Here is a 23,496-nt window from a genome sequence, read left to right on the forward strand (position 1 = left end):
AATTTAGGTCTGTTGGAAATCCAAAACCTTTCTAGTCCCTCTCAGCATAACTGTTAGCTAATAAATCTCCACTTTCCAGCTTTGGTCCTTCAATAAGGACCATGAAAGAGCCTGCCATTAGTGAGACTATGTGTATTCTGATATTATGTGTTGTGAGTTTCTGCAATTTCCAAAAGGGAATGAGGAGGTTATACCTTTCCAATATGTTGGAGAGGGATGGCCCCAAAGAACTGAAAGTATCCTGATATAATTGAGGTTTATGAATTTATAGCAAAGTCAAGTATCAATGGAGATATCATATTGGGATTATAATGGCATGGGTCTGAATAAAGGCGATTTTTAGGGTTTAGGGGCAATAGAAGTTGCCTTTGCTAATGTGCAGAGTGTTCTCGTACTTTCTCACACTCATCACTGCCCTCTCACACCTTCAAAGTCATGAGTCTCTCTTGGATGCAGTTAGGATTAAGACACTCTCACAAGGGATGTATGCAAATGTTATAACTAGGGGCACCTAGGTGGCTCAGTTGGTTAAGATACTGCCTGCAGGTTGGGTCATGATCTTGGGGTGCTGGGATCAAGCCCCACATCTTGTTCCCTCTTGAGTGGGAAGTTTGCTTCTCCCTCTACCTCTGCTCGTCCCCCTTGCTAGGTGCTTTCTCTCTCTCTCTCTCTCTCTCTATCTCATGCCCCCATTCTCTCAAATAAATAAATAAGTAAGTAAATACATCTTTAAAAAATGTTAAAACTTGTTATAGTACAACGATCTATAACTTATCATATTTGGTGGTTGACATGTCAGCTAATATAGATTTTTGCTGTTTGATAAAAGTGAAGCCTCTTCAGGTCTGGACTTTCCTAAGAGGGTCCTTGATAAAGTCCAGCTGGACGCAGGTGGAGTTTCGGGGCTCTTTTCTGAATCTTCATGGTAAGTGCAGCCCTGACTGTGGTCAGAGAAACCCCAAGGTCCACTCTAAACACTTCCAGAGGGTCTGGATAAAGAATGGGATCCTGTCAAGGAATGATGATACAGGTCGGCCCTCAAGTTGTTTTCACATCTTCCTACCCGTTGTTGGGTGGGGCCGCTGTTTATCTTTCTAGGGAACCTGACAAATTACCATATCTCTAGAAACTTTAATTTTTTTCATAACCTACACAGCCTAATTTTCTATGATTGGAAGAACACTTCTCCTATTAGCAAGGCTATGACACTATCTTAGAGGACAGTGTATTTTCCTTGTTGCAGTAAGGACATTTGGTTTGTGTCTGCTCAAGCTGAAGTCCTATGGCGGCAGGAAAAAACAAAAACAAAAAACAAAAAAACTCTGTCTCTTATTACATTTTCTTTTTGCTTCTTAAGGCTTGACTCCAAGTCCTATCAGCCTATTTGGATTTAGAGTCTCCCTTCTGGAGGGGGTTTCCTCAGTAGCATCTGTGACATGGGATCTTCCTTCCTAAGACTTCACAACCAAGTGTCTGTCAAGTACTCACTGTGTTATTTCTCAGTTGGAGGCAATCTTTCAAAGATCTCTTTTAAAGATCTAATGCTATTGTGAAGTTTTAGAGAATTTTGGAGGTGGTATCTTATCCTCCAGTTAGAGGGGATTCTGGTTTTCTTAACTTCAAGTAGAAAAACCTCGAAGCAATGCTCAAGTGGCCTCTCCTCAAATGAGGTGAGAGCCTGCCTAGCAGGAGCCAAACTGACAACCATGACGTGTGGCGTTTTCATCTCTGATGTTTTAGTAGTTTAGAAATAAGTTAGGATTCTTTCAATGACTTTCTGTTGGCACCCATGATAAGGTATGGATGACAAGTGACTCATTCCTTCAAGCATCCTGGTCCTAGAACAGGGGTCAAATAGATCTCCCTGCCCTTGCCTATTCTGAACACCTCAGTGTCTCTGTGGACAGCAGTACAGCACTAAGAAGCCCAGTGAGGGCCTTAAACATACCTACCTATCTCCAACAACTTTAAATCTATCTCTAGTCTTAGCAGAGATGTAGTTGTGGGAACGTTCCTCTCAGTTTTGGCTGAGTTCCAGGCCTGATTGCTCCACACATTCCAAGATGAGATTCCAGAGTATCCTTATATGGGACTTGACCCTTGTCCCCTAGCCCACTTATCACTCTAAGTTGATTAACATTGTAGAGGTTGGGAGTGCTGAAGATTAGAGAATTTTAGGTATTTGTACTTTTTCCTAACCTCAAGGCTAATTATAGGGGCTTCAAGAACACCATTTGAAGGGCTACAAGGAAACTCTTGGGGAGCTTTTCTGTATCTTCTCCAGTGGAGGTAGGTTACAGGCTGAATCTTGCCTCGGGAACCTAAAGAACAAAGTGGGCAGCAGCTGTGGTGTAGAACCTGAAGTTCAGGACCACACTGCATTCCCACCAATCATGGGCTCCAGTTGTGTGTTTCCCAGGGACCAATTTTGGTCATGGAGAGCCAGCATGCCAGGAGTCTAAGGTCTTCTTGCAGGGACTCTATGAAGAGGACTTCCTGGCAGCCAAAGGATCCCCCAAAAAGAAAGTCTGTGAGGAAGGGGGCTACAGAGACTTGGGACTCTGGCAGTGGCGGGGGGTGGGGGGCAGATAGGTAAGTAGGGCCAGCAGGAATTCTATCACTGTGGCAGGAAGTGGTGAGTGAGAGGCCACCCAAGGTGCCCGAGAGAGACAGTCTTAAAGCCACAGCCAGGCAGATGTAAATCCAGAGAATTCTAATGAGGAAAGACATTTTCTGTACTCTTATCTCTTTACCCTCTTCTCCCCATATCTTCTGTAGAGGAATTTTCAGATATTTCCATTAGGAAATGTTCCAGACTAACTATAGCTTCCAGCTGCCAGCAGGCTTGAGCTGAACCTGGAACCAGGTTTGGAGTTTTAATAGGGCATTGCACAAAAATTCTTCTTAGTCAACAGTGACTCTTCAGGGACCAAAATAAAGGACAACAATTAGTTATCAAAATGGATGTGGCTAGGTTGTGGAGCTTGCCTGGGTTTTCAAGCAGGGGTATGGGAAGAAGAAGCCCTGCAGATCGAGTCTGAGAGGGTCAGAAGGAAAGAGAATACAGGACGTGTTTCATTTGTTCAATGTGTTGATTAGCTGAGTGTGGGAGCTGAGTAAGAATTGTGAGCGTGTTATTCAGTCACAGCCTCTGTCCTCCCCACACAAACAGATGCTGCTTAACCTCAGCTCCTCCTAAACGCAAAGCCCAGGTTTCTACAGGCACCTTCCCATGTACTTCCTCAACCAAAAGGAAGACCCCCTTTTTTTTTTTTAAGATTTTATTTATTTGACAGAGATCACAAGTAGGCAGAGAGGCAGGTAGAGAGAGAAGGAAGCAGGCTCCCCGCTGAGCAGAGAGCCCGATGCGGGGCTCGATCCCAGGACCCTGGGATCATGACCCGAGCTGAAGGCAGAGGCTTTAACCCACTGAGCCACCCAGGCGCCCCAAAAGGAAGAACTTTTTGAGGTCAAACCTATGAAGGGACAGGAAATAATGCTACTGCTAGTTTGGAGGTGGCCAAGTTGTTCCTGTCTGTAAGCTTTGGCTCCTTCCTCCATCTCCACCTTCTTATTCTGGTCACTGCCTGTTCTTTCAAGACACGACCTTGCCGGTTCCAGTGAACTGATCCCATTGCACACCCAAGCCTCAGACTCTACTGCCAGTGGGTAGCAGATCTCCCGAGAGCTAACCCAGACTCTAAGGAATCACGTTCCGTTTCTAGAAATTGCTGCTCTTCTTCTCTTAGATCTTCTGTTGGATTTGTAGGTGCTTGGAATGGTTTGATAACTATCTAACTGAACTCCTGCGACCTGATGGCATCTCAGCCTGCTATTCCTCCTCCATCTTGACTCCTCCCCGGGAATCACCTTTCTAAAGGAACTGCAAAGAATCTTCTTCTTTGTTGGGTCCAGTCACAGAGACCCTTTGCTCTTCCTCAGACCACGGCTTGCTAGCACTTCCCTGATGATGACTGGCCCTGCTCTCCTGCTTGGAAGGGATACATCAGGTGCCTGCTTGAAACTCTTGTCAATAATCTACAGGCCTACCATAGGTCTTACCATAAGGGCAGTTGCCAGCTTTCTCTTGGGGTAAAATAAATTGATGTAGAAATTAAGTTGAGAGAATATCCTGGGATTAGTATAAATTCAGCCCAACATTCCATACCACTGTCATTTCTCAGTGATGATGAACCACAACATAGACCCCAAAGATGATCTTGACCTTGAAAGTGAGATTTAACTGTTTCATTTGCTAATAATCAAACAGCTCTACTCCTTTTTGAATAGCTGATATGCTCTAGACACCTTGCTACTACTTTGCATATGGTACCTTTCAGATTCTGTAAAAGCAGGGTTTGGTATAGGCTTTTTTTTTCCTTTTAACAGATCAGGAGACTTTTTAAACCCTCAGCAGGCTGATTCCAAACCCATGCGTTCACCTTACCTGTCATCCCACGATTTCACACTTGCCTCTTGGGAGTTGTGCAGTACTAGAGACTTTTTTTCCCATTAAAAAATGAACTGGTTTTATTTAAAAAATGGTTTTCAACCGGGGGTGATTTTTGTCTGCCTGGGGAAAATGGCAATGTGTAGAAACAGTTTTGGTTGTCCTGACTGTGGGGAGGTGCTGGTGGAATCCAATGAGTAGAGACCAGCAATGGTGTGAACAGCCTAATGCATATGAGAGCCCCTGTGGCAAAAAATTACCTAGTCCCAAGTGCTGGTGGTGCAGAGGTGGTAAAACTCTGGTTTAAAGTAATTGTAAAAAGCAGTTTGTATGCCTGGGTGGCTCAGTTGGTTAACTTTCTGCCTTCAGCTCAGGGTATGATTCCACTCAGGTCCTGGGATCAAGCTCCATATCGAAGCAGGGAAGCCTGCTTCTCTCTCTGCCTCTGCCTCTCTCCCTGCCTGTATGTGCACTCTCTCTGACAAATTAATAAATAAAATATTAAAAAAACCAATTTATGTGACTGAATAGAGCAGGTGAATGTATAATTATAGCTAAGTATGTTGCTAGATCAATGAGTGCCTGGCATAGGATTTTAGAAGAGAAAGTAGAAAATTAGTATTTTGTGAGACTCCAAGTTTCCAGATATGTTCTGGATTTTCAAATGTTAGTAAATATGGGCCTGCCTGTACAAGAAAGATTCTTCAGGAGGCCCTCTTCACTGGCAATGATTTTGGTAAGTGTGGCCACATTAGGTAGGCTCTGGTTCTTTCTGTCTTACACCGAATGTTGGCTTGTCGAAGGATCTACCATAAGGAGCCCAGCAGATGACAAAGTAGAATAACCAAACCCTTTACCACCTGAGAAGTCATCGGGGCATCCTGCATTATTTTCCAGAGTCTTTACCTCCTTACCTTTCTTAATATCTTTTAAAATTTCAAACCTCACAGTAGAGTCCTGAAAAGCCAGGTGAGTATCTTATTCCATTTATTTTTATAATAGAAAAGTCATCCGAGTTTGCTCACTGGAACAAATTACCCACTTATTGAATCAGGAAAGTACAATATTACTTACAAACTGTTCTCTGCTGGTCCTTACAGCAGAGGATGGATTGTTCTAGCATAATGTAATGGCATCCAGAATATTATAGCATTAATTCACGTAACCAGACAGTAAGGAAAAAAATGGCAGGCCCTGAACAGCAGTAATGTTCTGCTCCTGGAGCTGATTAGCTATTTAAAATACAAAACAGCAGAGAAACCTGGAGACCAGAATGTAAAAGCAAATACAATCAACGATTTAGACAAAGAGCTTGGAAAGGGAGAGGTGGTCACCTATTGGCCAGCTTAGATCTTAACTTTGAAAATAAATTGGAAGTGGGAAGAAACACATTTCCTTTTAATGTCACAAAGTGAGTCCAAGTGTGATTCTTAATGATATCGCCCAAACTGCAATCATATTGTCGCTGCTGCCCTGAGAAGTATAAATGAAGGCAAACATCTGTGCATACCCCGTGCATTTGTGTGCAACATGTTCCTGCTGTAAAGATCCCCATAAAGCAAAGCAGCCTGAATATTACTCAGCCTTATTTTATAACGCTGCCTGGATTTGAAAATGGATAGAGAGGGTTATTATGTCCTCGTAAATTCAGGCCAATTAGGCAGAGAAACATTCCAAGCATAATGCCACATGTTCCTGCATTCTATCACCTCCTTTAGGTGCTATTCTGTGGGAAGAGGAAGCCTCAGAAGAACTTTACACATAACTTGTTTTCCTGGCAAGTAGAGAACACACGTTTGTAGGATTTGGGCTGGGATAAATGTGCTGTTTCCTAGGGGATGAAGTCCCCTTGCTCCGGAGCTAGCTCTGTTTCCAACCGACAGAAAATAATGCAGTCATAGCTGGGGGACATAGTTACAGAGACTGAATTAAAAGATAAGTAGTTTGGCGAGGGACTGATTATTCAAATGTAGAAAATAATACATGTTAGAGGTAGAGTAGATGTGAGTATCCCATTATTTGGGAAATTTAAGCTCTATCTTTTAAGCTTCAGAAAATTTAAAACTCATTTTAGGAAGTATCAACTCACAAAGAGTTAATACAGCTTAGTTCATCAACTAGTTAGGAGAGTGAAACTCAACTTAACTGAGCAGCCATTATGCGCCAAGTGTCACGCAAGGTGCTCAGGACTGAGACTCAAGAGAGACACACACCTAGATTTCATGGGTTCTTCAATTCAACAAGGGTACACACACACACACACACACACACGCACGCACGTTGGGGTTAATGTAGAGCATGAACTCAGCCATAATACCTGGCTTGCTAAAATGTAACCTGGAGGCCGCTGGGGGTGAAGGAAGGTTTGGAGAAGGGTGTGGGCATTTGGAATGCTGAGGCTCTGCGTTGGATTCCCCAGAGGCTTAGTTGCCTTCCCTGCAGGCTTTCTTAGCCCAAACCGCTGCCCAGTGATCTGAGAGATGCCTACATTGTCCCTGAGGCTATGTTTAGCAGACTATGCAGATTAGCATATCTTATTTTTCTTGTAAACAGATCCTCCAGTTTCTGTAAGACCCTTTGTCACACATCACCTGCTTGAGAAACAGTGATAAGGATTTGTGATTATCCTGAAGGACCAATAAAAGCAGGAGCAAAGAAGAAGAGCTAAGGGTCCTCCTCTCTGAGTCTTGACACCGCCCCCCCACCTTCTCCTGTATTTCACAGCAAAGCTTGCAGTAAACTTTCATCCATTGGTACACCGATGGCCATTCCTGGTGCATGGCGTACACACGGAACTTAAAAACAAATACCTTGATGCAAGATGATAAATGCAGCTCATGAAATCCATGAAAGAGGAGAAGATGAAAGATTTGTTTAGATAGTGGTTGAGTCCATTACTGACTGACTCAGAGTAGGTGTTGAAGGAGAGGCACCCCTCAAGCATGGGTACTCGCCCCCCAGTACATGGAATTAGATGGGTAACAGTGCTGTGAACAAAGATACTGGTTGGTGGTGCAGGGAAAGTAGTTTTGAAGTGATGTTGGTTTTGAGAGATTGAATTTAATGTTTCTGAATATACAGGTGGAAATTTCCAGGAGCCAGGAAGAAATATGTGTTTGGCTATTAGGAGAGAGTTCTGAGTCAGATTCAACTCAACCCAAACATAGTGTCATGAAACTTTTTGGTTAAGTAAAGCCACCACATTTTGCTCCCTTCATATGGGCACTGAGATGGCTTCTGGTTTCCTACCATTTCTCTATAGGACTACAAGCATCTTGAAAGGTACCATGCTGAAGGTGTGGAGTATATTTTCATGGCTAACTTAAAAATATGGTTGAAAATCAGTTGATGAATGAGTTAATTGTATAATATATTTCAATAAGGCTGTTATGAAAATGATAAGGAAAAAAAAAATCAATTGAGGCACTTTTTCTCCAAAGTATTTCCCAGGAAGGAAGAAAGGAAAGATGGTAAGAAAGGAAGAAGGAAGGAAGGAAGAGGGGAAGGAAGAAAGGGAGGGAGAGAGAGAGGAGGTCAGACAACCTCACAAATTGAATTCATGGAATGAATGAGTGGAAAGCATCGAAAAGATCATGTAATTCAATCTCCTACATTTGCTGTTGAGGAAACATAGACTAAAAGAGTGAAAATGAGTTAATTTAGAGTCATGTGCTCAGCTCCCTCTAACACTCTGCCTTTCTTCAGTTCTCTTGGTATTTTGTTTTTGTTTTGCTGTTGTTTTTAAAATATACTGTTAGTAAAAGCAAACAGAATAAAAGAGTGACCCTTCCCGGGACACCTGGGTGGCTCAGTGGGTTAAAGCCTCTGCTTTCGGCTCAGGTCATGGTTCCAGGGTCCTGGGATCGAGTCCCGCATCGGGCTCTCTGCTCAGCAGGGAGCCTGCTTTCCTTCCTCTCGCTGCCTGCCTCTCTGCCTACTTGTGATCTATCTGTCAAATAAATAAATAAAATCTTAAAAAAAAAAAAATAGTGACCCTTCCCTTCAGGAAGAAGAGATTCAGAATGAGACATAAGGAATGTGGAGGCTTGACCTACACCATGGGGACTATGTATTCAGGGAGGCTGATTTTCTCTGTTTCTATTTTTAATAAAACTCTTGTGTTCTGGCAGCAAGTGTTCAACAAGTCCACTCAGTATTTGTCAAAAACTTAAGGTACTTAACTAATTAAACATTCCTATCTTTTTGCATTTGACATTTTCATCAACTAGAAACTTTCCAGGCTAAATTACTGAGGTTGAAATAAAATTTTATGTGATTAAACATTTAAAAATGAATACTAATGCATTTCAAGTAGAGAGCCAGCTTTAAGGAACAGAGAGCATAACTTCATTTTAAAGTGGACCAATTAACAATTGAGAGCTTCAAGAGCAACTTGTTTATGATGCCTAAAATGAAATAAAAAACTTCTGAGGGGCTGAATTGTCAAACCGAAGAGCCTATGAAATTTACATATGCCGTGAGGATTTCCATTTTTTGTTACCATGTCTTCAAACTCAGTTTTCCTATGTTGGCTTCTTACTGTTGTCATCTTGCTTATAACTGAGATTTGTCCTTGGTCACGTGGAAAACATTAGTTTTAAAAAAGTAAAGTGGTAGACCGGTGGTGTTTTCAAGAATAGGACGGCCCCCTCTATTTCACCTTTTCCCTTTTTTTCACTGAAGTGCCCTTTTTATAATTGACTCTGTCTACATATCATTTACTCTCTCTTTTAAAGATTTCAGAGAAAGAGAGAGAGAGGGAGGGAGAGCATGAGTGAGTGCAAATTGGGGGAGGGGCCCAGGGAGAGAATCCCCAAGAAGACTCCGTGTCCACCAATCAAGCAGAGGTCAAGAAGACAAAGCAGAGCCCCACCCACTGAGACCAGGACCCAAGAGTCAGAGCCTCAACCCACTGAGCCACACAGGTGCCCCTGATTTACTCTTTTTAAGTGATCATTTCTTTTTTTTAGTGTATGTTCATGGAGGTAAGTGATGTCAGGGGAATAATTCTGAGTCTGGTCCTTTCTTAGCTTAGGATAGAATGTTTACTGGAGGCATTTTTAGCTACAGTGCTCTGCACGTAATAGTTGCTCAATGAGTATCCCATAAAGAATGAATGGAGGAGATTTTTGGATACTCCTTTGGTAAATAAACATGTAGGCAAATGGACTTCTTCTTTTTCAGTTAAAATGTCTAGAGCCATTGAATTCTCTGTTAGAATTTGTATAGTGCCTGAAAAACACATTATGGGTCATTTGTTAGCCCATATGGCAATTTGATGGGTAAATCAGTCTGTTGCTAAGGAGACAGCTGTGATCGGCTGCATATTTGACTCCAAAGTACTCCATGCATTCTACAAACCTTTGCCTTTGAAAGGGAGGGCAAAACAGTTTTATTGTGTTACACTGGATATGAAATGGTTAGAGCAATAAAACCCTGATTTTTATAGCCAGAAAAAATGTTTAATAATATTAACATATGAAGTAAAAAATCTGATGTTTCTGTCTACCAGAGGACTGGTTTTTAAGTTTGGATTTTAATCTGGAAGTTACTCTTTGAGCTAAAATGAGAGAAGGTTGGAGAATGGATCAATGTAAATCAAGTAAGGAATGCAGAGATGTGTAGAGCAGGTGATGTCTGACTGCAGAAAGAATAACAGAATATACTGGAAACACCTTCAGGAAGCCAAGATGTATCAGTATGAAGGCTCATGAAAACCCTAATTGCTACAGTTCAGGCAGAATAGAGAGGTAGGTTGATTAATGGGCAGAGTTCGACAATCAGAGAACTGAATTGCAGCAGCATGAAAAATCCAATGGAAGCCTTTCCCTACCAGGAGACTTTGCAGTGGATGTGGAAGGCAAGTTCTGTTTTCCTAACAATAAAATCAATGAAGAGTCTGTCTAAAGACAGTTTTGTGCATATTCAGTGACACCTGTAGCATATGGAATTATAACATATGGGGGAAGCTTAAAAAAGGTACGTAGATAAAGAGAAATATGAACTGGGCAAAATTCCTGCCCTTGGGCCCTTTTGGTGGAGAATTGCACGTTACTATACATTATTTTCAGTTTGGTTTATATAAATGTGCTTAATAACTGCATTATAATTTCTAGTTCTCTTTATGGGGCTTTAGTCATTCCCCACCTGTTGGAGACATGTTGTCTCCATAAATTCCCAAGTTAAAGAATGATTGCCAGGATTGCAGTAGATAATGGATTTCAGGTGGCCAAAGAGTCACTGATTTGCAAGATACCAGTGTAGAAGGGGGTATCCTAAGTAAGAAGACTTGCTTTTACCTGGGTGTACTACTAAGACATCCCTTAGCATAAAAATAACCCAAAGCATGTATCCATTGATGGTGTTCTATCAATATTATCTTGATGCAAAAAGGTCACCTGTGGTTGACCCGGAAGCTATTCTCAGGCCTTGAGGCTACGGTGATTTCATCCAGTTCATACCATGACACTCTGACTAGACCAACAGCATGATTCAGAGCTTTGAAAAATCCTTTTAGGAGACTTAGCATCCTTTATCAATGCTTTTATCATGGTATTTCCTCACTTAATAACCTACAGCTATTTCTCACTTGTACCAGGCCCAAACCAACTGTGAGGTTTTCGCGACTCTCCAAAATGCTACCATCTTCGCTTTCTGAAGACATTTCTGTTCTATTCAGATATTCTCTTCTCCAGGAGACCTTACCTGCTGTGTGCGTCTCTGCATGCCTTACTTGATGATGTGCTCTGATCTTTTCACCAGGGAGCCCCTCTTGCTTGCCTCTGCCCTACAAATGATGGTCTTCCACATCTTAAGCTACTACAGTCCCCATGGGGCTCCCCCATTCTAAACGTCCACAGTATGAGTTTTGAATACCACATGGTTTACATATAAGTATGTACTACCTTTCCTAGTTTTCTAATTTAATTTTGTTATTCTCATATTTCCAATTGGAATTGTATTTCTTGAAGGCAGAGGCTTTTTGGGGAGTTCCATGGCACCCAGATCAGTGATGGACAAATGATAGGCCTTAATTAATTAATTAATTTTGGTTTCAAGCTTTTATTTAAATCCTGGTTAGTTAGTGTATGGTATACTAGTGGTTTCAGGGGTATACTTTTGTGATTCATCACTTCCATACAACAGCTGTGCTCTTCACAAAGAAGTGACCTCCATAATCCCCATCACCCATCTAGTCCATCTCCTGCTCACCTCCCCTTCATCAACCCTTGACAAACTATTCTAAACCTACCTTTTTTTTTTTCTAGTTATGTTTAAAAGAATCTCCTTGACTGAAGCACTCTTCCACAGAACTGTGATGCACTGTTGCTCAGTGATCCTGATGCCTTTTCCTTTGTTCACATTATGACCACCCCTATTCATCCTTTACAGTACAACAGTAGTGGGAATGTAGCATATGGATTCATTTTAAAAATTAAGGTTAACTTTGTTTGAGGACTTGTAGCACCTCATAGAATATAATTAGCATTTTTTTCATGTAATCGCACAACTTGATTTGAGAATCAAATAGCACATTTTTTTCATGTCATCGACAAGGAGCAGAACTTGTAGGATACGTTGGCATCAACCAATGCTGATTAACCTCATTGGTAGCGATGGTCACAAAGTATCATCAATGAGGAGCATAGAACAGAGTTTAGGAGGACAAGGGGGTCTGTGGGCAATTAATGGTGTGAGGTACCTAGGTAAAGCCAAAATGAAAGAGATTTGGTAATGGAGAAGCATCACACAAATGTAAGCTAGCACTCTATCATTAATATTATTTTAGTAGTCTGATCATCATGGTATTGGGCAGTCAGTAATATTCAAAACACACCCTTTGTTAACTTCTGGAAGTAATATCTCATATGTTCTATTGCTTTTCATGAACATGTTTGAGACTGGGAAAAATTGACTGTATTTAATTAGTTAATTGGTGTTTAAATATTACCAGTTTTATTTCCCCACACTGCCATCATGAGTGTAATTTTTTTTAGTTCTAGGAATACTTAACGTGAGATTTACCCTCTTGACTAACTTTTAAGTGCACAATATAGTATTGTTAACTATAGGCATGATGTTATACAGCAGACCTCTAGAATTTATTCATCTTTCACAATGGAGACTTTATATCCTTCCAACAGCAACTCCCATATCCTCCTCCCTCCTAAAGTATAATTTTTATTAATGCTCCAAAAGGGTTACATTGTACTAGAATATCATTTTTATTTATTGTCTTTTTCTACTCATTCACTGGCTAAATTATTCACTGGCTTAACATTTCATTAATCTAAAATTTAAGACTATAATCTCATCATATTATTTAAGAAAATCCCTCTCCAAATTCGACTCATTCATACCCTCATCCTTTTTTTTTTTTTTTAAATGATGGCAAGCTGCACTTTATAAAAGAGTTATGTTGGTCCGCATTCACTGTTCTTATGGGCAGAAACCCAAAATCCTTATTAAACTTTCTTGCTTCAGAGGTTTTCAGTTCAAACACTTCAAAAACTATTTTTGCTCTCTCTATCCTGAATGCTTTCACTCTTAGAGTCCTTTTAATTTCTCTTTTGGATATTGTTTTGGAAACAGTATATATAATACTCCAAAAATATTATGTGTATGGGGCCTCTAATATTTCTATTTGTAATACTTCTCAAAGGCATTTGCCCCTTAAGGATGGGAGAAAGGCAACATTCCAGATTGATCTATGCTCACTGCAGTCTGAATGAACCATCATTTTTGTGACTGTGACTTAGCTTAAATGTTCCATATGATTGTTCATTTTGTATCTTTGCTGTATTCCATATTCTTTCTTATCTGACCTTCACTGTATTGATTTCAGACTATTTCTCCAATGTACCAACATAGTATTATATTATAAACCAGTTCTTTTGTAGTTTTTTGAAATCTTTCCCAACCATGAAATTCCTGCATAATTTAATGGTTGTTTTATGAAGTCTTTAGAGAAAACTGACCCCCCCCCCGCAGGTTCTCGTGTAGTGACTTCTCTTCCAATGTAACACCATATAAGTCACAATTGTACTTCTGTTTCTGATATTTTAATTGAGTTCAGTTTAGCACTGTTTGAGTGGGCTGTGTACAATTTTGTTCTTATATGTCATTTAAAAAAAGGACTTGAAATAATGAACTGGCCAGGGTTGGGGGGAGGTGGCAAGATTTCTTCTAACATTTAGTTAACATGTCTGGTGGGGAAAAAATTGCCTATTGGTATAATTTTAGAATTCCAAGAAGACTCTTTGGTCTAAAATATGTCCATTCAGGGGCTAACTGATGCTGAAAATTCTATTACCATAGATTTAGGCTTTATTTATGGCTCAAGTGTTTGGTTACTATTAAAATGCTAATCACTTTGGAAGTGTTCTAGCCTTTTCAGCCAGTTGCACTTAAAGGTCAACTAAGGTAGCAGGATCTTGCTCTAAAGAAGTTAGGCAAGATCATGAAGATACATGGTATTTGGCAAGGGAGATGAGGAGCAAGTAGGACAAACAAGAAAGGAGTGTGGGGTGGGACCCTGAAGATAAACATCATATGTGTTTTATTGGTGGTGGTATGATATTTTGATAGTAAACTCCATGGTTTTCCTACCCTTTGTTTTATCTGTACTCTGATCAAGTTACAGGGAGAGCCGCTATCCTCAGCAGAATGCTATTACAGAAAATGCAAGGTATGAGAAGCAAGAAAATGATCAACTCTAATATTTTAAAGCTGAGGAAATGGTCTTGAGTGCCAGGGCATCAGATTTTTACAGATTGGGTATTTTAGGAGAACTTTGTAACTTTTTAAAGAAGAGTTATTTTATTTTAGAAAGAGAGAGAGCATGAGTGGGAGGGGCAGAGGGGGACGAATAGAGAGAATTTCAAGTAGACTCTGTACTGTGTGCAGAGCCTGACGCAGTACTTGATCTCAAGACCCTGAGATCACAACCTGGGCTGAAGCCAAGAGTTGGGTGCTTAACCCAACTGCGCCACTCAGATACCCTGAGCTTTATAATTTTTAAAAGCTTGGTTTGAAGGATCAAAATGAAACCCCCAGAGGAATCAATTGAGAAAATGTGTGATATGTGTGTAGTACCAGCATTGGGGAGAAATAATACTGGCGAAAGTAATACTTTTCCTCACTGTTGACTTGGTAAAGCCTCTGGGAGATGGGGAAAGGAGGAGGCATGGTGGTAAGAGCAGTAGGCTGAAGAGGGTGCATATCCTTGGTGTACGGACCCTGAGTCTACCAGTCAGCCAAGTCTTTGGGGAAGAGCATGAGAAGACTCTCTAGATATACTGTGTAAATCTAAGAATAATAGAGAGTCCCTTGTGTAGAACCTGGGAGATATTAGTTGAAGTCCCCAGTGTCATTATAGAGTAAAAGTAGAGAGGTGATGTCAAAGACAATGGGAAATCCCAATAGAAGGGAGGGTCCAAGGTAGTTCTTCATGTCTCCCTGACACCAAGTAAGGGAAGCAGCAAGAGATCTCATTCTTCACTAGGGAATTTCATAGAAGGTCTCTCAAGGTGGAGTTTTATAGCAAAAAGGATGCTTTGGCACGTACAAAAGTATGTTTGGAACCGAGTACTGTATTTTGATCTCAAGTCCATCCATGGCAGTAGGTGGGACACCACAGCTACTCTGTTGAACTGAGGTCACTCTTAGGTAGTGGTACCCCTTCCAGAAGCTTCAGGATTCACCGACAGTTTGATTTGTAAGGTAATTATGTAATCATAAGCTATTTCCTCCTACCTTTCTGTAATTATCTTGAAGAACTTCTTAGCCTGAAGCATGGTTCAGGGCACAGTCATGGGTACATGGAAATGCTTGTCACACACCTGGATTGCTCTTCTCTCCCCTAAACCCCACATACTCTTAGGAGTTGTTTACTACATAAGAAACCTATACATTGAAGTAACTCCACATCACTTCCACAAGCATAATTTTTCAAAAGCTCTGTTTTCACCATTCACATTTTTTTAATGCTACCCAAACCCACCTTACTTCATTTTTTAAAAAAGATTTATTTATTTATTTCAGAGAGTGAGAAAGAGAGAGGGAGAGAGGGTGTGCAAGCAGAGGGGAGGGACAGAGAGAAAGGGAGAAAGAGAAACTCGAGGAGACTGTGCTCAGCATGGAGCCTGATGTGGGGCTCAATCTTACAACTCAAATCATGACCTGAGATGAAACTGAGAGTTGGGTGCTCAACTGAATGCACCACATAGACACCCCAACCTTGCTTCCTTTTAATCCTCTTATTAATGTTGTGAGTAAATTTATAGAGCCTATTGTACATATAAAGAAAATGTAGCTTAGTGAGTGTATCAGTCAAGGTTCTCTAGAGAAATAGAACAAATTAAATTTATATATGGGATTATATATATATATAACGGGATATATACACATATATACACATATGGGATATATACATATATATACCCACACATATATATATAGTGTAATATATATAATATATTTATCATAAGGAATTGGCTTATGTGACTATGGAGGCTGAGAGGTACTAAGATCTGCATCTGGCAAGCTGGAGACCCAGGAGAGCTGATATGTAGTTATCGTCTGAGAACTAGCAGACTGAAGACCCGAGAAGAACTAGTGTTACATTTCAGATCTCAAGGCTGGGGTAATAAACAAGCTTAAGGGTGTCAGGCAGGAAAAGTTCACTCTTACTTGGCTTTTTTGTTCTTTTCAGGCCTCAGACTGATTGGATGAGGCACAATCCATTAAGGAGAGCAATGTCTTTCCTGAATCTACAGGTTCGAGTATTAATCTCATCCAGGGACCCTCTCATAGACAACCCAAATGTCTGGACAGCCAACAGCCTGGTGATGCTGAATCATCAGAGGGAGTTTGAGTCAAAGTTTGTGATCACATAGGTAGATGGTGGCGGGAATTGGAATTTGATCCTGATCTGTAAAAGTCTCTGCTTTTAATAACTATGGCACATTACATATACAGTAAGATATCAGGATCTTTGCTTGCTTCTTGTACATTTCTACAACTGTCCCCATTTTGGGCCTCTTTATGTCATGCCCACACCAGTGAAATGATCTGCACACTGGTAACCTTCCAGCCTACCCCTCAACTTCACTCTTCCAGTACCTCCCTTTCAAAGTCACCAGATTAGTTTTCTTAAACACATTTTGCCATGTCACTTGTTTGTGCAACAGTCTTCATGATTCCCTCAACATTATGGGCAAAATGTGGACACCTCGACCTGGATAGTAAGACTCCCACGTCATGCCTCCACATTTCCAGCCCTGGTTCCTCCTGCAGAGGTGATGGAGTTGTATTTTACTTGGAGCACAGATTTCGAAGTCTAAAGTGTAAAAGAAAAATTGTGTGTGGTCAAAATTGCCCTTGAAAATCTTAAATTTTTCTATAAAGTATGGTATACATAGTTTTATGTTTATAACAAGTAATTTTTATGTGTACTAACATTTGACACACTCTGGTCTAGACTTAAAAGGATGAACGAGAGAAGAGTCCATAACAGAAGTTTGGGTGTGCCAGCAAATGTGCTTTAAGGTCATTGTTAAGTCCCTGTTAATGAATTGGGGATCAGTGGAGAATTCTGAAGTATTCTTGTTTGCTTCATGGGTGTGTTCAATTTGTTAGGTTGTTCAGTCTCTCTAACATTAATACATGTTAAAAGATTTGTTATTGTGAGTTAAATGCCATAGTGTGTGTGTATATGTATGTGCATCTTTTTGTGTATTGCGGGGAGTTAGGGTTGGGGGGAGAGGAGGGCCTTTCTACAGTGAAATGTGCTTAGGACATGACCCCACTCTGCTGCCCCATTTTAGCTATATTTGTGTACACCTAGTATATATACTGTCTCAATTACTCAATGATGCAGGGCTGTAACACATATTGCTGCCTCATGACCCTCCTGATTCCTGCAAATCTCTCTGCCTGTAAGAAAGAATTCTGACTCTGGCACCGACTAGGTATCTCCAAGATTCCTACTTCAGAAGATAAGCAGGCTCAGAAGCGATGACCTGGGAGTTTCCAGGAACTCTACAACTGTAATCTCAAACTTGTTCATATTTCTTACCATCAGAAGTCATTGACCACATTGCATCTTTCCTCCTCCTCCACTGAGAAGTATGAGCTCCCCTTATCATTTCCTTATTGGTGATCAGGAAACCTAAATCAAAGTACATCTAAATTGTTGGAAAAAATAATATTTTTTGAGATTTATCTTAATAAGGTAGGAGGAAATCCTTGGATGATATAAACATTACTTAAGGAAGATAGAGCACATTTTTAGTTTTGACTAAAAGCTAGTGAGCCAAGGTACTATGTGCTACAAAAGAGTCATGGGCTAGAGACATGCTGCTTCTTTTTCTGCCACTGACTTCCTGGGGAGTCCTTGGGAGAGTCATCCACTCCCATTTATCTTTGATTTTCCAGCTTTCATGGAGAAATTAGGTGTTCTCTAAGTTTCTTTCCCATTGTTATGTTCTGTGATGGCAATACATTCATTCACTAGTGCAGCAGATGGTAGGGTGTTATCTTTTCCACAGCTCACATTCAGAGAACAACCAGCATTGCTCTTGTTGGGGAAGGCAGTGGAAGAGGGTATTATTGTCCTTATATGCTTTTGTTGAGCATTGTGATGTGTATATCACAGTGTTGGCAAGACTGATAGTGTAGTATAGGTCTAAATGGAATTTTATCTGTGAATACCCTTATGAATATATGTACCAAGTAGTGTGTGTGTGTGTGTGTGTGTAAGATGCATTTCTGGATTTTGACTCATTTCTCCAGTCACCTCCAGCTGGGGAAGATTAGCCTACATTTTGCTGCTTTAGGTCCCCCAAAACACACTGAACACAATAAAACCAGAGTTAGAGCCTCTGCTCTTCTCCTTGGCTCTGGGCTGAAAATGGTCCTCACGAGAATGGATAAAATAACCATCTTGAGTTTATCTTGAGAATATCTAAATGATACCTTCTTGTTTAATATATGTAATCCTTTTGCACTAACTCATATGTCTTTTTTTGAGTTCTTCTTTCTTTGGATTCAAGAAATAAGGGAAATAAAGAGAATAAGGATATGAAAGGGCCAGAGATGATATCCTGACGCAAGTTCCATTTACAAAAAAATTAAGCCAGGAAATGAAAAAAAAATGTATCAGACAGACGCAAGGCAATTCATGACTAAGTCATCTATCCATTTAAAGGAGGATAATGTGAGTAAAATAGAATTTTGTTTTATTGATTGATTGCTCTAAACCAAAAATTTGCTCTAATACACCTTTATGGAAATAGCTGGACTCAGGTAGATGGGTTCCAGCCCACGTCCTGAGCTCTTCTAGGCAAGGAGAGTGGCAGTTGAGAAGAATTATGTTCACTTGTGCTATCAAAGTCTCTCCAGGCTGCTCTCACATGCGGTTGGAGATCCCATGGCCATGATGGGCCACAGACCTTGGAAACACGCTGAATAGTTTTATTTCTAAGATTAAAGAGTGTTCTCTGTCAGGGTGAGGTTTAGAATTTTAAGGAACTTCAGACTTAATTTATATATTATTTTTAAAGTGATAAATAAGGATGGGGCTGTTTTATGAAAGTAACCTAATACTTTAGAGGGCCTTGTAAAGTCATGCAGCTGAAGTTTAGCTACCTTACATTCTAGTCTGCAAATACAAGGGAAAGTTAAAGTCTAAGTGTGGAAGAAAATGATTTTTTAAAAATGAAGTTTGGATAGTAATTTACCTGTGCTAATCCTCTCTTTCTCTTTAAAGCCATGAATCTGCTCATTATATTTTTCAGTTGGAAATGAAAATCATTTCTCTTCTTGCTCTCATATTTATTGTACTTTTCAATGTTAAGACAATACAACCTTCAAAATGTCAAGCTGTACAAAGAAATATTGCACCAAAGTAGTTAGAAAGTATGTATGAGATACTAAAACATCTGGATTAAAAAAAAAAAGAAAGAAAGAAACATTAAATCAACTGTCAGGCAACTGTTTTATGTCTCCAATGTTAAATACCTGATTTTGGGGGGGAAACATCTGAATGTTTCTTGGCATGCTGAAAAAACTTGCCAGTGGTGGAAGGATCTTTAATGTTGTAGCTGAATGCATCAGGATGACTTTTGTGTAGGATCATGCCTGAAAGACAATGATTGCCCTGATAATGAGGTTCATCCCTGAGCACAGAGATTTTGAGAGAAGGGCTTTCTAGTTGTTTTAAGATCATTAGAATCACCTTGACAATCATGCATATATATCCCTTCATTAACTTCTTTTCTTTCCTAGTCAACTCATTCTATTCCTTAATCTTACAACCCCAATTCCAACCCAAACACACACTTAACTTCGCTCTCACTGATGGGCTTTAACTGAGAAAGCTGACTGAGAAGTCTATCAAGTTTTCCCTGTTGGTGTATGGGATCATTTTAATCCCAAAGAAGAAAACTGTCTGCTGAGATGTCAATGATATTCACCAGGAAGCTTCCCAGGGGAGGAGGATGGTATTGAATTTACTGGGAAGCCATCATCACGATTCTGTCACCAGGAAGAGACCTATGCAACCAGTGGGGCATCCTATAGAATTCACTTTCAGAGAGCGAACTGGGGGACCTATAGACAGTTCTTCTACAGGTAGCTGCTTGTGGAAGAATAATTAGGAGTAGATTTCACGGGGCATCCTGACTACCAGCCTGGTGCAACAGGAGCAGAAACAATTAACACACCAGAACCAGGAGGAAAAAAACCTTCTCCTCCAGACTCCCTCATTATGTCTGCTATTGAAAAAATCAGTATTGTGCCAACTGGCAAGGGAGAAATGTTTCAGTATCACAAGCAAGCCATGAAGGATGGGTTTGGAACTGAGAGGCAATAAGCTGATAACTAACACATTCCTCCTTGTTATAGGCAATGAAATCAGGTTTGAATGTAGTAGAATAAAAGAAAAATAAACCACAAACCAGGATCATGTAGCCTTACAGTGTTATTCAAAAGATCAGCTCAATCTTCACTACTTCTGTGATTTAGGTTGTAAGATGTGTTTATACATTCTCTGTATCTTTGGATAGACGATATTATCAACTAAAGGACAAACCACTGAGGACCGTAATGGTACCATTATGATAGAAAATCAATGCCAGTTAGACTATGACATGTCATTGATTGGAATTTGCATCCTAGTTTCTGAGACATTAAAATGTAAAATACAATCTTAGGAATTTAAGGTCTTTTTATTGTCTTAGAATCAATAAAATTCAACTTAAAAAGATTATAGCTTTGGGTAGTAACCTCAGCAAATGGCCTCTCATCTCCCCTTTTCCTTGCCTTTCTACTTATTCAAATCATAATAATCTTTCTATATTTCTTCCAGTTCCATGAAGACTTTGATATTTTGTCTTCTACTCTTCTCATTCCCTATAAAGTTACCTGCTGAGTATACTTAATTATTTTGACTCATATTATTCCCTAATTGTTTCAGGTGTGATCGACTCGTCTTTCCATCTCCGTTGTAAATTCCTTGAGGAAATATATTTGCAACTTCTTCTTTTTTTTCTTTAAAAGATTTTATTTATTTATTTGACAGAGATCACAAGTAGGCAGAGAGGCAGGCAGAGAGAGAGGAAGGGAAGTAGTCTCTCCGCTGAGCAGAGAGCCTGATGCGGTGCTCGATCCCAGGAACCTGGGATCATGACCTGAGCCCAGGGCAGAGGGTTTAATCCACTGAGCCACCCAGGCACCCCTATATTTGCAACTTGTATACATTTATATAAAAAGTTTGATTCAATCAATAGCTCTGTTCAGCAAGGTAGCAACATTCTCAGTCTGGATTTTAAAAATAAGTACCCTGATCATGTCAGTATTTGTGAAGATTCCTATTTCTACTTTACTTCATACTTCAAAATGTGGTTGGTTGAGAAATTCTGGTAGTCCTAAATGTTTATAATTAATTTGCATAGGAATTGAATTTTGGTTCATATTTTCAAAGGAAAAGGCCAGAGCTTGATAATGTAAGATGAACATATGTTTGAACTTGGGCTGAGTTGAGTGGCTGCTTTAGATCTTCCATAAACACATTTGCTCAAGTCTCTGGAATGTGTATCATTACCTCGGAAATTAATTCAAGCTCAATGCATCTTCCTTTTCTGAGATCTAGGTCAAAGGTAATTTTCATTGGCCAGCAGGTGCAGCTTCACACCAAGATCATTTCAAGCAACTCTATTAGCAAAGACATTTCCAAAGGCCGGGAAAGGAAGAGTTACGTGGCTTTTCTCACTAAAGAAATTCCTTGCAACAAGGAGAAAAACACATTTATTTATTTATTTATTTATTTATTATTATTATTTTTTAAGATTTTATTTATTTATTTGACAGAGAGAAATCACAAGTAGACAGAGAGGCAGGCTTAGAGAGAGAAAGGGAAGCAGGCTCCCTGCTGAGCAGAGAGCCCGATGCGGAACTCGATCCCAGGACCCTGAGATCATGACCTGAGCCGAAGGCAGCGGCTTAACCCACTGAGTCACCCAGGCACCCAGAAAAACACATTTAAAAGGAATATCCTTTTGTAAGAACAAAATTTCAAGCATTTACAGTGGTGATGGGGAGGGAGAGGTTGTTTTGCAATTTAATTTCGTACTTTAAGAGTACAGCTCCAAATCTGATAACTATACATAAACCTTCTGAAAGTTCTTTTGGATAGCAAAAGATAGTGAGGGAGAAAAAAAGTTAAGTGTTTCACCTCAGTAGTGAATTAATCTCTTGAATTACTTTTTTAAGAGGCAGGCCGTAACTCTGGGGTGAAGTTGGTATTCCTCTGTTGCTCTCCAATTTTCCCCCATTAGGTGTGTTGTTGTTAGTAAGAGCAGTGAGTTTGAAGGTTTGGGTGTAGGTCTTGTATTGCCCCCATAATTTCGCTGGACCTTCCTTCTTGCTGATCATTCTGTTGGTAGCCCTATCTCTATCTGAGAAAAGAGGTTTAGGAAGTATAAGCATTTTTAATGCTATTTTGATTCCTTTAGTCTGGGGATTTTGAAAAAATGAGTATTTTGAACAAGATTTATTAGAGTTTAATTTCGGGAATAGAAGATTAAGGACGGTGAGAAGCTATCCAAGCAAAAACAATCCCTTCATTTCGTTCTGACTCAACTTACGTGAAAACCTTAACTTTGAAAATTTAAGGAAAAGTTGTTGGAAGAAGACTCTGGGTTGTGAGATAAAGCTCATTTAAAAAAATTTCCAGGTTGTTTATTCTAGCTCACCAAAATTTTATTTATTTTTTACTTGTGGTTATATTCTGGGTCAGTATATTCTACAAAGATAGATGGTGAGGCTGGTCTCTTAGTTTGTGATAAGAGCTAACGTGTCAATAATGACCCAAAGATCTATCACATTTCACCCTCTCTCTATCCCTGAGATGGCCAGTATCTGACACCTACGTGATCATTCTCCACTCCTCCTGTCTTCACATAAGGCATATTAGATGCTACTGTATTTTCCCTCAGTGCTAGTGCGCAGACTCAGAGTCTTTCTCAGCGCGCAGCCCCAGGAAGCCACTCCTGATTGACTGGAGCTGGCTGGCAAGAGGACATTTGTTTAGTTGTCTTTGTAGTGTCTAGTGAGGCATTTGGGGCAGAGTGGCAACAGTGGTGGTGGCCATTATACACACTTCAAAGGTTCTAATGTACTCTCATCGATACTATTACATTTGATGAAACCATTCTCTAAAGAGGTACAAATGAAGAAATATGTATTTGCTTAAATTTACTCAAACCCAGGACTTTAATATTTTTTTCATTTTTGTACATATCTTTGGTACTTTTGAAAACTGAGAGATGAAGCAGTCTTTCCCAGAACTGCATTTTCGGACCCCTCTATAATAGGCTGGAGAAGAAAGGGGAAATTTCTGAAAAAATAGAACTACTGTGTCTCCTCCTCACCGTCCCTCAACATGTATTTAACACATACCAAGGGATCATTGCTTGATGAAACAACAGAGCCGATAAAAAAGGTTATTGAATAAACTGGTAGGATGTGAAAATGTCAGGACACAC

General features: G+C 40.0%; 1 non-coding gene across 1 annotated transcript; it reads right to left on the minus strand.

The window, feature by feature from the left end:
• Nucleotides 1–18,786: 18,786 nt before the first annotated feature.
• Nucleotides 18,787–18,918, minus strand: LOC122903891. The gene has a single exon (XR_006384093.1). It is a non-coding gene; the product is annotated as a small nucleolar RNA SNORA44 (small nucleolar RNA).
• Nucleotides 18,919–23,496: the final 4,578 nt, after the last annotated feature.

The sequence above is a fragment of the Neovison vison genome, chromosome 3, assembly GCF_020171115.1.
Source record: "Neovison vison isolate M4711 chromosome 3, ASM_NN_V1, whole genome shotgun sequence".
Lineage (NCBI taxonomy): Eukaryota > Metazoa > Chordata > Mammalia > Carnivora > Mustelidae > Neogale > Neogale vison.